The following is a 10,434-nucleotide window of genomic DNA, read 5'->3' on the forward strand; positions in this document are numbered from 1 at the left end:
CTCTTCCCCCAGGCAAAGGGGACCTGTCCTGCAGCAGGGCACTGCGCACCCTGCCTGGGGGTGTGGGGGGAATGGGAAATGGCCCTCCTGCCCTACACATTCACATGTGTCCACACATGGTGCATAAAGGGCGTTTGGAAAGCAGCCCAGCTCCCAGCTGGTTTCTGTGCGTGTTACCCCGAATCCTGCTCCCAGCCTGATTTTGCCGCCTTTGCTCCCACTGAAGCTATTACAACGTGTTGTGCTTTTACTGCACACAGCTGCCTTCCCACGAGCCCTTCAGATTGAGAGGATTAAACAGCAGCAATATGGAAGCCAAGGGGACATTTATCACTGACGAAAGGCAGCGAGGGTTTTTCTAAATCAGAGATTTTCTTACAGTAGAACTTTTGTTACTGGAACAGATCCATAATAATATCACCACTGTTTCAGTATTTTTGTACCAGTGCTTCTGGGAAGAGCAGCTCTTTTAATACAAATGCTGTCATTTAGTAGTGCTGCTATGGTAGAAATCTTAAATTAAGCCCTGCCCTTTACACAAAATACAGCACCACCTGCTTGAACGCAGAACTGATAAAACACTAGGGTTTTTTTTCCCCCCATACATCACGTTAAATTACCCAGCAATACAAAAGAAATGGGAGTACACAAAAATCAGGGCTTTTTGCTGAAATGGCTTCACCCCTATCTTCTCCTTCCAAACACAATGTGCTGGGTGGGGGGCAGAGGCTGAACAGACTCTACAGACAAAATCCCTTCAAAATGACCAATTTTTGTGTCAAGACTACATGCAGAGCCGCAGTTCTGCTGCCCTTTCAACTCAGATCCAGAACACATCTCCAGCTGCACGAAACGCCCGTGTACCCCAGGGCTGGGAAAAGGACTTCTAGTATAGCTGTGCAAGGAAGTTCTACCAAAGCCACAAGTTCATTTGCAATATGACTTATGGCAGTTTCTCTAGTGAATAAATGGCTGACTGATATCTAAATTGATAGCTAATCAATCTGTTGGGGAGGTTAATGTGTTTTTGTTTCCTTTTTCTTTGTGGTAGAGCAGTGCCATTAGGCAGGGAATTGCGGAATATCTCATCAGCTTGCCGGGGGTCTTGCTCCTTGGAAAGCCAGCACGCCTGCCCAGCCCAAACCTGTCGTCCTTTTCCACTGAAACCAGGCTACATGGTGGCTAAGGCAAGCCCAAAACCCAGTCTGATATGCAGCATGGATAGAGCTTGGTTCTACACCCAGCTGCCAGAGCAGAGCCCCCGATACGCCGATGGAGGCTGAAGCACAAGCCAGAGGCAATATCTAACCCCCTCATGTCTGCCATGTGTAACCTCACAGCCAGGCACTTCACACACTGCACTCCAGCTTGTGAGAGTCTAGGCTGGGGAAAACACAACCCGCAATACCAAGCCTTGTGCCTGGGTGCCTTTGAACCATTTTTGAGGTCCTCTTGCCACCTACAGCTTATTCCAGCAAAGGAAACACTCCTGTGACACATTCCCAAACATTACTCCATTACCTGGTATTCGTTCTTCTGCATGCAGGTAATTGGCACAGAGTACTGAAGACAGTCATTTCTTCCATGGGGCAGTGTGTGCTGAAACTTCTGTGATGGGCTATATTAAGCCTGACTTAGATGCAGGGAATTTTGGAGGAGGTGCTGACAATACACTTATTAATTTACAATTACGTTCCTTCAGAGAGCCTCCTGGCACTCGCCACATACTGTTTGAGCACATACCTCTTCTATGTGACATGTGTTATGACTGTGAAAGTCAAAAAACAAGGACAGAGAGGTTTAAGTGACTTGTCCGAAGCCCTACAGGAAGGCACAGTCAGAGGTTACCATAGAAATAAGCCTCGTGCTATAACCATCTGTTCACAATGGCTTGAATTTTCAGAACAATTCTTGGGATTTATTTATGTTTGACAGAAGTGGATTATTTTTTGCTGCGCCAGGTACCTGCTGCTTGGGAGGAAGCAAGGATTTGGTAGTAACTAATGATTCCTTAGTTACCTTGGAATGTGAGAGGTTGACATTACGAGGTGACAAAATGGAGTTGCCTTTACAAATCAAGCCCTGATCCAACAAAGGCTGTCAGAATGATAGGTTTTGCCTCCCTGGTGTCACTGAAGTTTCCAGAAGACATGAAGTATGTGCATACATCCCTCCAGGGTCCCATCAGTCTCTGTTTGAGGGTGTGCTTTGTAACACCCCAACTACTGGAAGTGCAAGAACCACGGTGACCTCCAAAGGCTGCCGAGATTTCAGTCGGTTCTCCCAGATGTGGCACTAGGAATATGCTCATTAAAGAGATCTGGTATCCATCAGGGATCTAGTCCTCCTCATGTTAGGCATTGTAATTTGCCAGTTTGAATCCTGCCTCATCTACCCTCACCAGTCTTCTAGCCTGTTTTCTATTACAGTTCTGCTATTTCAGCTGGCAGATGACCCCTTCCTCCACGGCTTTGGGAGAAAAGGGATAACTCCCATTTATTTGTTGCGTTGTCCTCCAGTGCAGAAAGAGATTGACCAAAATCAACAACTTCATATATTCAATGCTGTCTAAGAATGTGCTGGTTTATAGAAAGAAAGGTTGGCCTTTAACAAATCTCAGCCATTATATCCCTGAAGCTCATGGTGCTTTTTGAGGGATAAACATGAAGAGGTTTTTAAAGCTAAATCACATCGCTTGAAGATTGTCTACATGTCCTGGCACGTGATATTGAGCAGGTATTGGTAAAAAGATTAGAATTGTCTTGGAAAAAAATACCTGGCATTGTTTTTAATGTTTTATATATACCTACGTAATGTTGTATGTATATATGTACACCTGTGTAACAAGATTAACCAATATTTAACTTGTGTCCCTGATACCTTGAGGTGGGTTTGCACCAGCATTTTCCACATTTTCAGATGAAATAAGCTCTGTTAAAACTACTTGGCTGGTAACATCAGGAGTGTGGTAGCAAAGATCTAATTTGTCAGTCTATTCATAGGCTGTTGGTCCACACTGCCATGAGTAATCTATTAAATGAGTAGCTGTGTTGGGTCATCAAGACTGGTATCCTCAGTAACAATAAAGAGTTTAAGCAAGACTAAGCTGTGTAAACGAATTATATCTTGACTGCCAAAAGGCCAGAAAACCTTTCCATAACTGTAAATTTTCTGTAAGTTTTGCTTTTCTTTGAAAAGTCTAAACATTAACTATTAGAGTTTAAAAATCTCACTTGCTTGGACTGCAAATTAAAGCATTTTCTCATGAGAAATAATTACTTGTTAATGGCTCTTTTTTTCTAGCCTTATCTCATGGAATAAGTTGTCATTATCCGAGATCAAAAAGCCCATTTTTCTCAGAGAAGCCTAGATTCCAGGCCATGTTGAAAACCTGACTGTAAACTGGATATTGGGCAACAGTAAGAAAGCAGAGCCTCTTTTGTTTTAAAGACAATCAAGCAGTAACGTGACTCGAACCCCTCAGATGAAACCATTGTCTGCTTTACAGGTAACTGGCAGATGAGAGGTCAGCTCCGGCCGATTCAAGCCATAGAGGTATTTCTCTTCTGTTTTTAGTAATGCCCCCTCATAAGCAGAACTTCATCACACTAAACCAGCTCTCTATTTTGTGTGGCTGCTCTGTTCTCCCCTAAGCAAATTCTTCACATGCCCAGAAGGAATCTTGTTTCCAACATCTGGGAGTGCTTTAGAGGCTTTCATTATTTATATGCCAAGATAATATCTCTTGCCTATGAATGTGCTACTGTTCCCATTGATTAGATGTTTGCTGATTAGTGCCAACTGCAGTGGTGGCTGTAGCACGGAAGCTATTCTCGGGCCCTCGATTTCCATCACAAGCTATGGGGCTCCAAAGGCTCATCTGAACTTCAGGAAGCCATTAGATTTTGACTGCTGCTGACTTGGGAAGACTATAAAGTGAGGAGTTAAGGGAAAAAGAAACCAAACCCTGGTATTTAAAATTAAGATTAAAACACACCAAAAGGAAATGGTAGAAAAATGCAATGGTATTGGTGCTGTTTAGCATCTTTGTTGGAGACATGGGCAGTGGGATCGAACACCCCCAGCAAGTTTGCCAACGACACCAAGCTGTGCGGTGCAGTTGATGAGCTGGAGGGAAGGGATGGGATCCAGAGGGACCTGGAAAGGCTGGAGTGGGCCAGTGCAAACCTCAAGAAGTCCAACAAGGCCATGTGCAAGGTCCTGCCCCTGGCAGGTTGGAAGGGGCTTGGAGCAAGCTGCTCTAGTGGAAGGTGTCCCTGCCTGTGGCAGGGGTTGAAACTGGATGAGCTTTAAGGTCCCTTCCAACCCAAACCAGTCTGGGATTCTATGAAAAAAGTAATTTAAATCGAGAAGACTAAGAATAAAAAACAACCAACCAAAAACAAACTGCAGGGAGGCTGCCCAATGAGAAAGGACAATTCTTCAGCATTTGATAGCTAGAAGCTGTCTAGCTTGCTCTGTCTTGTGAGGGATACATGACCCCATCTCCTAAGGGTCCTCAGGGCTCCTACCAACCTCTTCCCCAACCTCACAGCCTCTGGACAAACACAGCCCTTGGCTTCAAAGTGCTCCTTTCAGCAGAGACAGAGGTAAAGAGACAGAGGAAGATGCTGATAGGGCCAAAACCTGCTGCTCAAAGAGCAGCTTTGAAACCATAGCAGGAAGCTTTGCAGTGAAAATGAATGCGTGTGATGAAAACAAGGGAGAAAGTGCTTTGTTTCTCAAGCACTGTGCTGCAGAGAACTGCCTGCTATTATTTTCAGGAAATGAATTAAAATATCACACAATGCTAAGGCATTTCTGAACATGTGGGAATTAGCAGGTCTTTGACGAACTTACTGAGAGGACTAGTTTGCATTTCATCATGGACCACTGGCAGTGCTGGCAGTATAATCTGTGAGGTCAGTAGCCACAATAGCCCTGCTACCATGAGGAGGTGTGTGGGAATAGACCTGGATCTTCACAGCCCCACTCAAGTGACTGGAAAATTGTTGCCTGTGTGTCTAGAATGACTGGATAATATCCTTATTTGAAGTACTGAAAGCCTATTTGATTTTCCTCTTGCAGGCAGCAGTGATACACAGCGCACATTGCATTTGCAGAGGGGTTTACTCAGATTAGTTTCCTATTTGTTTTTTTTCTAGGTGACTTGTGGTGCTTGACTCCACCTTTGGTACCATCTTGCATCTTTAGAAGTAATATTGGCAATTCATAAGTATTTCCAAGGCTGATACCTCAGCATCGGTACTGTATTCTTCCTTCTGAATCTAGTTCTAGGAGTACTCAAGGTTTTTGTTTGCTTAACAAAACCTGATCCCAAAGCAATCAATGTATTTTACTCTCGCCATGTAATTGTCACTATGGTCTAACCAATGACTTGATTAATCTGATTTTTAAGTATCTAGACATTCAGAGACTGTAGTGTTTTAGGTATTTTTCATCATATACAGATGCCCAAGCAATGGAAAAGGGATGTCAGCTCCTCAGCTGGTATACAGTGGGGTAACTCTATTATGGTCACTGGAGCCATGCTAATTTACAGCAGTTGTGGATCTAGCTTGTTTCCAGAGCACGCATTGATTTTACCATAATTCTTTATTTCCTGGGTTTGAGCCATTTAAATGGAAGTGCATTTGACATTTTGGGAGGGTACAAGGCATTGCTGTGTCAGCCTTGATGCTGTGTTAATGATGCTCTTGGGCAATGAATAATAATCATGGGGTAGCTTGGAAATCAGACTCCTGGTTTTAGTCTTGTAGTCTACTGGATTAGCAATAAAATTTCAGGCCATTTAAATACCTAAAGGGTCTGGGAGTGTAGAGGGCTCTGACTTAAAGCGTTAGTAAACAGTGTTGAGGGAAATAGCTCTGGTCAGCAGTAGGGTAACTGTGCTGGAGAAATGGGGCTTTGGTGATGGAGAAAGTCTAAGGAGCTCCCTGTTCATCTCATCTCTTGTGACATTGGGACTGCTGAGGTTTTTTGTGTTGCATTTAAGTAAGTCATCTCTTTTTTCCCCCCAGAAGGTATATTCTAACCCAAACTATGTCACACAAGCTGTGCTTCTCACTGATGTCCTCACTTCTTCCATTGCTCCTGCAGCAAGGCTGGGGGTGGGCAGAGCGTCTCCAGGGGACATTACTGTTCTTGGGTGACGGTTCACTTGCCTTCCAGCACCATGACAATGACTGATGGCACATGCTGTCACCTCTGCTTTTGGAATAAAATTGCCACTCAAAATCCTTGTAACGAAATGGTGAAGGTTCCACGTAAGAGAAATTCCCAGCACTGGCTATAAAACACCGTTTGGGCAGATTCAGAGCTCTGTATGGAACAGGAGCTGGTGGTGTTTCATGGGCTTTGAACACGGGCCAGGTCACAGCGTGCCAGGGACTGGTCGGCTCTCAGCAGCTCTGTTAAGGGCTGTCCCCAGCTCCCCTGCCATGGCCCTGCAAAGCCCCAGGGGCAGGGAAGCCTCTCGCTGCTGCAAGGGGTGTAAACGGAGTCTTACTTCCTTCAGTGAGTGTGTGAGAAGTGTCTTATGGGTGGGTGATCTCAAGGGTTTACCTATTTGATGCCAATGCACCAAGCTTTGCCCATGATTGCTAAGAACTGAGGGTTAGCTTCAAGTCCACTTTCACTAAAGGTGACTGCAGATGTCATCTAGACTTCTAGACATAAAAGCTGCTAAGGCCATGAGAGATATTGTCCTTAAAGGGAGACTTTGGCACGTAACTAAAGAAGAATATATCCCCAATTGTTTGTTCTTCCCCTCATTTCATACTCACCAAGCAACAGTTCTGAACGTGTGCACAAGAACTGATGTATAACTCTTTATTTCAGAGCTTCCTTCTTAACATTACTAATTGACCCACTGATGGGTGCTTATTCTCCTTATTTTATCACTGTAATGTTGTTCTAGCTAATTCCCTGCTGAAGCAGCAGAGCTACCCATTAAGCAAGCACTATGAGCTGATAAGGAACAGCAATACAATTTATGCATGGCATCAGGGAACGGGGACAAATATTGGCATCAAGGTGACTTATTTGCCTGTGAAGCCCATAGCAAAAAGGTCCTCAGCAGGGAGCACCACCCATCAGTTCAGTCTTTTGCCATAAGCTGGGAGCTAAACATTTATTATCTACTCTAAGCAATATTGTGTTCAGTGTGAAGGATGCCAGCAAGGATGCAAAAAGGGCAGCCAGCACTGCTGTGCGTCAGCAGTTCGAAATGGGAGATACAGGGCAAAGAGGAAAACCACTTATCAAGACCTGCGTGTGAGTTTTGATCTTTAGGTGCTGACAGAGGAAGCCTTGGGCATCGCAGCTGAGGGCTAGGTGGGAGCACAGCCAGAGGAAAGGTGCTGCTGTGTCTGGAGCAGGGGCAGTCATGGTCAGTGGGTCCCTGAGGGTGCTGAGGCACTGGCACGGGGTGCCCAGAGAAGCTGTGGCTGCCCCATCCCTGGCAGTGTTCAAGGCCAGGCTGGATGGGGCTTACAGCAACCTGCTCTCGTGTGGGGTATCCCTGCCCATGGCAGGGGTTGGAACTGGGTGAGCTTCAGCTCCTTTCCAGCCCAAACCAGTCTGGGATTCTGGGATTCTATGATTTTATGTGGGCACTGACAACTTTCCTTCCTCTACTCCACACATTGTGACAGTCAGCTTCTTGGAGTCACAGCTCCATTTTAACCAGCGTTCCACCCAGATCCTCATGGGAACATAAGAACAGCAATTCAGGACTAGATCTGGGGTGATTCTGCCCCAGCATCCTGTCTCTGACAGCAACCAGTAGCAAGCACCTAAAGAATATAATAAATGAATGGTTTCTATTAAGGATTTTCCTCCACTAGCAAGCTCCAGCTTCTGGAACTCTGTCACTTTGGGAGTCCCTGAGCTACAGACCATATCCACATCATTGTGTTTAACAGCCCTTAGTGGCCCTTTCTTCCACCAATTTTTTAATTGCTAATGGAGATGGCTTTTCTTTTGGCCTCCACAGCATCCTGAGTTACATAATGTAATAGTGTGATTTGTGAAAGCCCACATCCTGATTAGTTTCAAAGAATAGATGAGATCAGGTACAGTAGCGATACGGTAGCTGGAGCATGAGAGACGTCCAGGATTACAGGGCTCCGCACTACTAGACAGAAACTCAGATGGCAGAGCCCTATAACCATCTTCATATGTTCTTATTCGTATGGTTTTGCAGTATATAGAGATCATAATGCAGCTTTAAAGAGGGGTAAGCAACCAGCACGCTGTTAGCCACCTCTCATAACATCATCTCATAGGTGAATATGGAAGGTGGGAGTGGGACAAAGCATCTTAATCCTGCCTCCACATCCAAAAGTAGCTCAACTTGCCTAAAGCAAAGTTTAGTAGATCCTAGAGAAGGCAAGGTTTCCTCAGTAACAATCAGGTACCCATTCTTTTTCTGTGGTTTTAAAAACCCTATCCAGCATCTATCACTGTCTTTGAGGGCTAGACTACCTGAAAGCTAAGCCCTTATTCTGAATTGCTTTTATGTGGTTTGCAATGCTTAACTTTTGTGCAGGATTCATTTGAAGTGGGGCAAAGGAGCAGGACTTGTCCATGGGATGCGGGAAGGGGGATAGTTCCGGGGTGCAAACACAGCAACACAGGATTTTTGGAGGTCAGCTTTGAACAGGAGAAAGGCAGAAAGAAGGATCGTATTGGGAAGGCATCACAGAGGGGAGCAAAGCTTTCGGACAGTGGATGTCAAGCTAGGCAACAGGCTGTGATTTTCAATGCTGGCTCCACCACGATGGACCAACCCTCCCAGCACTGCCTTGATGCCACAGATGCTCACAGCTGAATCAGTGCTGTGCAAACACTTTCAAGAGGCTGAAAGCTTTCCTTGAGCTCTTTGGGTGTCAGCATTATCCCCTGTAAGAGAGCCAGCCCAGCTCACCATTTCATGGTGAAACACAGACATTAATGCTTGGAAAGTTTCAGGAGCTATTGAAAGCTCCATATAAATGTTAACTATTATTATTGAATTACAGTGTGATTGAAACAAATTGATTTGTTAGGATAGTTTCAATGAATCATATTCATAGCAAATTCTATTTAATTTACTACAGTGAGTCATTAACTGGCTCTGCTGCTGATTTATTTATACATCCTGCAGAAAAGGTAACTGATTTTGAGAATCAGATCTTAAGATAACTGGTCTTCAGAACTGCGGGATCAAGCATTTTGTAAGTGTGGTAGTATCAATCCGTATGAGTCCCTTTTCCATCCTATTTAATCCTGATGAAGGTTATGCAAAGCACCTGCAATAAAATGTGCCCTTCTTTGTGTGCTCTGAGCTTGCCCAAAAAGACAGTGCTTCTCCTAAACCCCAGTGCTTCATTAAACCTGGTCCAAAATTAAATGTAACATTCTCTGATTCTCTGCAGGCTTCACTATGCAGGATGATTAGAAGCTATGAAATACCGAATGCTGGAAACCCAAATTGCTCCTGGATTGAAAACACACTTCAGGGGAACAATTCAACCAGCAGGACGGAATAGCTCAGGATGGTGACATGTCTTTGGTCCTGATGTGCCTCAGTTTCCCTCTCTGCAAGACAGAGGCAGGGCTACCTCTCTGTCAGCACAAAAGCCATCATTTGAATGCTTGGATGATAGCATCCAGTGTCTCAGCGAGCTACGCCAGCTTGCATCGCTCATTATTAGCAGCCACACACTAATGACCCACTCCTTGCCAAGGCACAAGGGACTACATTTAACCACTGCAGGAAGTTTCAGAGAAAGCACTTCTTTTGGTGGTGACAGGAGGATTATGCTGGGATTTTTCTATGCATGCTGCAGTGAGAGTGGGGAGCAGAAAGAGGATGAACCCTGATTAGATGGAGGGATGGGAGAGGGGAGTGCATGCACAAGGTGGCTGGGTCAAAGGAGAGAGGCAACAGGATATATGTGACAAGAAGGATGAAGCTGTGATGCAAGGAGCTCAGAAGAGCACAGTTCCATGTCTTAGCTGGGTTCAGGTAAGAAGCATCTCATATCTTCCCAGAAAATTTTCCTATTTGTGATTAGAAGCGGTAAATAAAATCTCAGCAAACGGAAAAAAAGGTGAAATGAACTGGGGAGCAAAAATTTCTACAAAGGGCTTTCAAAAGACAAAGAAAAGAGGGAATTTTCAGGTAAAACTAGGGGCAGCAGGATGACATTCTTCTCTTACACTAAAGACAAAGGATCTCCTGCTCGAGGGTTGTCATAGAATCAACCAGGTCGGAAGGGACCTTTAAGCTCATCAATTCCAGCTGTTCCCCAGGACTGCCAAGGCTACCACTAACCCATGGCACTGTCCTCTCCCCCTGGCCTGCAGAGCCCCTGAAGGTGCCTCCACCCCAGCCCCTAGGGATGGGATAGCTGGTTGGGTGCCAGT

This window comes from Pezoporus wallicus, unplaced genomic scaffold (assembly GCF_028554395.1).
Source record: "Pezoporus wallicus isolate ANWC-B61680 ecotype Strahan unplaced genomic scaffold, APGP_CSIRO_Pwel_v1 scaffold_11491, whole genome shotgun sequence".
NCBI classification, from domain to species: domain Eukaryota; kingdom Metazoa; phylum Chordata; class Aves; order Psittaciformes; family Psittacidae; genus Pezoporus; species Pezoporus wallicus.